The sequence below is a fragment of the Apium graveolens genome, chromosome 5, assembly GCF_009905375.1.
Source record: "Apium graveolens cultivar Ventura chromosome 5, ASM990537v1, whole genome shotgun sequence".
NCBI classification, from domain to species: domain Eukaryota; kingdom Viridiplantae; phylum Streptophyta; class Magnoliopsida; order Apiales; family Apiaceae; genus Apium; species Apium graveolens.
The window spans coordinates 46,225,948-46,232,717 of record NC_133651.1 but is presented as its reverse complement, the minus strand read 5'-3'; the positions used below and the strand labels follow the sequence as shown (position 1 = coordinate 46,232,717).

At 38.1% G+C, this 6,770-nt stretch overlaps 1 non-coding gene across 1 annotated transcript; it reads right to left on the bottom strand.

The window, feature by feature from the left end:
* Nucleotides 1-5,324: 5,324 nt before the first annotated feature.
* On the bottom strand, nucleotides 5,325-5,431 carry LOC141663007 (small nucleolar RNA R71). The gene has a single exon (XR_012551101.1). It is a non-coding gene; the product is annotated as a small nucleolar RNA R71 (small nucleolar RNA).
* Between the last annotated feature and the right edge of the window lie 1,339 nt (nucleotides 5,432-6,770).

The following is a 6,770-nucleotide window of genomic DNA, read 5'->3' as shown; positions in this document are numbered from 1 at the left end:
GACGATCTACAACACTTGTAGAACCCAGATCAACATTCAAAATTATTCTGAGAAACGATTTCTCATCAGACAAAATTAATCCATGATATAACTTGTAAAATTCATAATTAATTTATACAAGCACATAAAATTCTGAAATTTTTACCACAGATCTATATGCATACAACCTATGCTCTGATACCATTGTTGGATTTTTAACGCAGCGGGGTCATGGAAAAACACTTTTACACATACAAAATCCAAATAAAAGCATATAAATCGTGAATAAAAATTCGAGGGATCGAATCTAACCTTTAAAAATAATTCGGAGACAACGATCAGAGATCCTTAGCAGTTGCTCCTCAAGTGTGAAGCACTCCACCGGTATCCACCAAGAAAACGATGTTAAGGAGGAGGAAGGAGGTGGAGAGAATTGGGTTTTCCAAACTTTTTGGGTTTCGGGTTCGATGTGGGTTGGAATAAAACAGGCTCTATAATAGTGTATTTATAGGCAAAAATTTCAGCTGAAATTTTCCCATAAATAATATTATTATTATCCCATTTATTATTCTCATTAATAATTAAAACACCTTTTAATTATTAATCCTTTTTCTAAACACTTTAGAAATAATTCTCTCTCTTGATTTAATTTCCAAAAATTAAATCCTTAATTAATAATATTAAGAACTTTTCTTAATTAATTTATAATCAATTAAATCTCATTTAATCAATTATCAAATTTGCCAATTAATTATTTATTTCATAAATAAATAATTATTAGCCATTATTAATTAATTCCTCCACCATTAAATCATTCTCTTTTTATGGTGTGACCCTGTAGGTTCAATATTAAGCCGGTAGTAGAAATAAATAATAATAAAACTATTTTATCATTATTTATATAAATTCTCTAATTTATTAAATATGATTAATTAATTAATCACATTTATTCTACATCGTGAGTGATGCTTCTCAACATATCGCGACTATCCGGATAATATGAATTCACTGCTTAGAATACCAAGAACCTGTCAGTGAATAGTTACCGTACAATAAACTCCTTCTACCCTACAATGTCCCAATTAAATACAAGGCATGGATCTTGTGTCAAGCCTATCTAATTCAATCACTTTGCTTACCATTTACTATACGTAGTTCTATGCAAATTAGAAACTCCTTTCTAATTTCATTTACTCTGGCCAGAGATTCCTGAACTAGCATAAGTGGATCAGCCTTGAACATTCGCTTCCTTCACTGGAAGGGGTAGATCCTTTATTGATCATACACTATCTTCGTGTACAAATTCCTATACCCAGAAGAGCCCTAAGAATTATCCCTGGAGACTAAGAACTAAACCAAAGCATAGTTCAGTGTACACAAGATGACTATGATGACCTCAAGTCTAAGGATACTTGTACAACTATCACTATATGAATAACTGCTGACACGTGAGTGAACTCCATCAGTTGTTCAGCTGTGCGAGTCATGTTCAGTGAACTTATTCCATAATAAGCACCTACATACTAGCTATGGTGTCACCACACAAATGTCTATGAGAACAGACATCCTTCATAATGAAGCAAGCATAGTATGTACCGATCTTTGCGGATTATTAATTACCAGTTAGTAATCCTATGACCAGGAACTATTTAAGTTTAGAGTTATCATCTTTTTAGGTCTCATTATTATGATCTCATCATAATCCATAAAAAGCTTTACTCTAAACTATGGTATATCTTATTTAAACACTTAAATACATAAAGCCCGTAATAAAAACAAAACAAGTCTTTATTAATATCAATGAAATCAAAACAGATTACATAAAAGTTATTCCTAAATCCTAATACATGATTGGACTTAGGACATATTCCTTTCACGCGCTAACACAGCGTGGGCGCGCTAAGCTTCTGGAAAAAATTCTGACTTTTGTTTTATTTGGATGGTTTTTTATGGTGATCAACAAGCAATCATCCGAGGCACCTTTCTAACACCCAAAACAATGCTAAATCTCTTCCTTCAATTCCTTCATCTATGCCCTGAAATATAAAACACTATAAAAACACATCAAATACACAAACAACTTGAGTACAAAACACCAATTTGAGCCTTTATAAAGCGTTCTAAGTGGATATAAATGCCACTTAACAGTCCCATAGACCCAACTGTAGACCAGATTCTTCAGATCTTGGCTCAAAAAAGTCCACCTGAATCAACAAGAACAGAGGCAGACCAATCTTCATGTAACCTTTAAGACTTTTCAGGCTGTGAATCCACCAAAATTTAAAGGTTCTGTAGATCCTATTGAGGCAAGAGTCTGGTTGAAGGAAATTGAGAAGGAATTTGCCTTAGTAAAGGTGAGAGAGGAACAGAAAACTAAGTTTGCAAGTTACTATCTAAAGAATGAAGCCACCTACTGGTGGGAAACTATTAAGACATTGGAAGGTACAGATGATGTTACGTGGGATAGATTCAAGGAGTTGTTCTTAGAGAATTACTTCCCTCAGTTTGTTCAAGATCAAATGGAATTGAAGTTTTTGGAGTTAAAGCAGGGGAATATGTCAGTGGCAGATTATAAAGGTAAGTTTGAGGAATTGTCTAGGTTTGTACCGTCATATGTGGACACTGACAGGAAGAAAGCCAAGAGGTTTCAGCAAGGTCTTAAGCCATAGATCCGAGGGAAGGTGGCCATATTTGAATTGGATATGTATGCGGGAGTTGTGCAGAAGGCTATGATCGCAAAGATAGAGAGTGAAATGTCTCAGAAGGAGAATGATATTAAGAGAAGTGAAAGACAGTTCCAAGAAGGAAAGTTTCCAAATTTTAATCAGAAGAAAGGAAAGTTTCAGCCTGGAAGGAATCCTAATTTCAGAAGGCAGAATGCAGGTGACGGAGGACAAGGCAATCATCCGGCCACTGGGAATCAGCCAACCCAGCCAGCTTTACCAGACTGCCAGGTATGCGGAAAGAAGCATGGAGGAATTTGCAACAAGCTGAATGTGGTCTGTTACAGATGCAACCAGAGGGGGCACCATTCAAAAGATTTCTGTAATCAGCCAATCAGAGAGCCAACTAATAAAGATCAGCCTACCAGGAATCAGGAAGGAAAAGTTCCAGTAATTGAATTTACATGTTTCAAGTGCGGAAAGCCAGGGCACATAGCAAGGGATTACAAGACACCTGTTCCAACCAATAATACACTAAGAATCATGGGAACTACTGATAAGTGGCATTTTATACCACTTAGAATGTCTTAAAATGGCTTAAATTGGTGTCTTGAAATCAAGTATTTTGTGTATTTGATGCATTTTTCTAGTGTTTATGCATTTCAGGGTATTAGTTGCATTTCGGAGGAGGAATCATCAAGAATAAGCCTTGGCATGTGTTCACCATTGCGAGAGGAAAAGAACGGGCAGATTACGGCGAAGAAATGGAGCAAACATGGAATTTTTCCAGAAGGGTCCTGCGCGCTCGCGAAGCAATGCTGAGCGGCCGCGCAACAGCCTTGCGCGCCCGCGCAGAAATGCTGAGTGGACGCGCAGGGTCGGGGAAAAAGATATATTATTTTAGACTTCTACTTCTGTTTGGCTTCCAACTTCTATGTAATCTGAGTTTTATGGGACTATTATATAAGTAGATTTGAGACGTTTTTCACAGAGTATTAAGAGGAGATTATGTTTTAGATTGTGTTTTGCAAGAAGCGAAGGAGATAAGGAAGAAGACCGATTTAGCACACAGCAACGAAGAGGAAGCATATATTCTTGTGATTCTTGTTTCGTTGTAATGTTGGATGCTAGTTTTCTTGCTTTGACTTATTTACTCTTATGACGTACTCTGTTTTAATATAATTAGTTTAGTTATTATTTTCTTGTGTTTGTTATCATGATTTCATATGAACCCATGATGGCGATAAGTTCTATTATGGGCTAATCGTGATCATGGGGTTGCAACCGATTTATTATGGAATTCTTTAGTTAATTGTTTAATACTTTAGTATGTGATGATTGCATGATATCTAGTATTGGTTGTGCGTATTCGTCTTATGTGCGTCGCGAACATATAAGATAGGGTGTTAATCTCTTGTGAAGCGACGGTGGATCTTGAGATTTAGAACTTGCCATGCTAGCATAGGTTCATGTACATTGTGCATGATTAGTGGGTAACTCTAACAGTTTTATTTGCCCTATGTAATCAAAAGGAATAACTTGTGCTTAAATCGTTGTGTTGTCAATTTATGTAGACATATAGGAACTCAACATAATTGATGACTATTCAACTTCTATCTTAATTGTGGATGTTTGGTAGAATGGTATTAGTACAATGAAAGTTGGCTTTTATCAGTTTTGTGTTATTCGATTAATATCATCACTGTCATATGCTAAAGGTAATAACTATGGCTATAGAAGGAAGTAATAATGAAGTTGTGATCTCATGAGTGTTTTATTATTGATAAATTGAAGTGTTAGTTAAGTGGTTAATTAAGTAGTTAATTATAGTTAATATTTAATCAACAATTTTAAGTGTTATTATCTTAACATTGAGAAGTAATCATACATTGGTGAGTGAGTTAAATTAGACAATAACTTAGTCTGAGTCTCTGAGGGAACGAACTAGAAAGTATTCTATATTACTTGCGAACGCGTATACTTGCGTGAATATTAGTGCGTGATTTCACCCTAACAAGTTTTTGACGCCGCTGCCGGGGACTCGGCGTATTTGTTTAGTTTATGTACTTACCATCATTGGTCATTAGGACTCAGTGATTAGGACGTAGTAGTTAATTACTCTTTTCGGTTGTGTTTCAGGTACTTTAGCAAGCGTTTATGCAAACTCGTTCTCGTGCTCGCAAGAGGACCTTAGATACAGCTGAAGGAAAAGACGAAGTTATTGATACTCCGGAGAAGTTAGATTTTGAGGATTCGGATTCAGGAACTGAGCAGAAAGAACCAGTAAACATGGGAGATCGTATTGTTCAAGCTGATCCAGCTCTTATGGATTTTTCTCGGCCTAAAATTGATGACATTCAGTCAAGCATCCTTCATCCGGCTATTCAAGCTAACACCTTTGAAATCAAGCCGGGCACTATTCAGATGGTGCAGAATTCTGTTTCTTTTGGAGGAACGGCAACTGAAGACCCCAGCATGCATATAAAGAATTTTGTCGAGATCTGCAGCATTTTTAAGTATAATGGCGTGACTGATGAGGCTATCAAGTTGAGGCTTTTCCCATTCTCACTGAGGGATAAAGCTAAAGACTGGTTACATTCTGAACCAGCTGGGTCCATCACTACGTGGCAAGATCTTGCGCAAAAGTTTCTGGTGAAGTTTTATCCAATGGCAAAGACTGCTGCTATGAGGAGTGCTCTTACTCAGTTTGCGCAGCAACCTACACAATCTATGTGCGAGGCTTGGGAACGCTACAAGGAAATGTTGAGAAAATGTCCACATCATGGAATGCCGGAGTGGATGGTAATCACTGGTTTTTATAATGGTTTGGGGGCCCAATCTCGGCCCATGCTCGATGCAGCAGCTGGAGGCGCCTTATGGGCTAAAAGCTATACTGAGGCGTACAATCTAATTGAGACGATGGCTGCAAATGAGCATCAAAACCCAACTCAGAGGATGACATCAGGCAAGGTAGTAGGTATTCTGGAAGTTGATGCAGCCACCGCTATTGCAGCCCAGCTCCAAGCGCTATCAATGAAGGTTGATTCTTTGGCTACGTATGGAGTTAATCAAATAGCTATGGTTTGTGAGCTTTGTGCAGGTTCTCATACTACGGATCAGTGTTCTCTTGTCAATGAATCTGTTCAGTATGTGAATAATTATCAGCGACAACAGCAGCCTGTGCCAGCAACCTATCATCCTAACAACAGAAATCATCCAAATTTCAGCTGGGGAAACAATCAGAATGCTATTCAGCCACCATATCAGGAAGGAGTGAGTAAACAGTTTAACCCACCTGGATTCCAGCAACCACAGCAGTATGCTACAAGACAATCATATCCTCAACAGGGAAGTGCAGCTGCACCTACTAGTGCTGATTTTGAGGAACTTAAGCTGTTGTGCAAGAGTCAGGCAGTTTCTATCAAGACCTTGGAAAATCAAATCGGTCAATTAGCCAATGCAGTGCTCAATCGTCAACCTGGCACTCTTCCCAGTGACACGGAAGTACCAGGCAGGAAGGAAGCTAAATAGCAAGTCAAGGCTATTACCTTAAGGTCTGGAAAAGTAGCTGATGCTGAAAAGGCAAAAGAAGTCGAAGCTGAAGTTAGAGATGAAGAATCTAAGCAAAGGGAGAAAGCGGTGGAACCAAGGAAGACTACTGTTGAACACACTCTGCCTGAGGCTAATACAGGGGAGAAACAGCTCTATCCTCCACCACCTTTTCCTAAGAGATTGCAGCAACAAAAGTTGGATAGACAGTTCGGGAAGTTTCTGGAGGTGTTCAAGAAACTTCACATCAATATACCTTTCGCTGAGGCTCTGGAACAAATGCCTAGTTGTGCGAAGTTTATGAAAACTATTCTTTCAAGGAAGGTGAAACTGGATGACCTTGAAACTGTTGCTCTCACGGAAGAATGCAGCACGGTTCTGCAACAAAAGTTACCACCAAAACTGAAAGATCCAGGAAGCTTCACCATTCCTTGCACCATTGGCAATCTAACTTTTGACAAGTGCCTTTGTGATTTGGGAGCAAGCATTAATCTGATGCCGTTGTCGATCTTTAAAAAACTGGATCTGCCTGAACCAAAACCCACATACATGTCGCTACAATTGGCGGACCGTTCTATT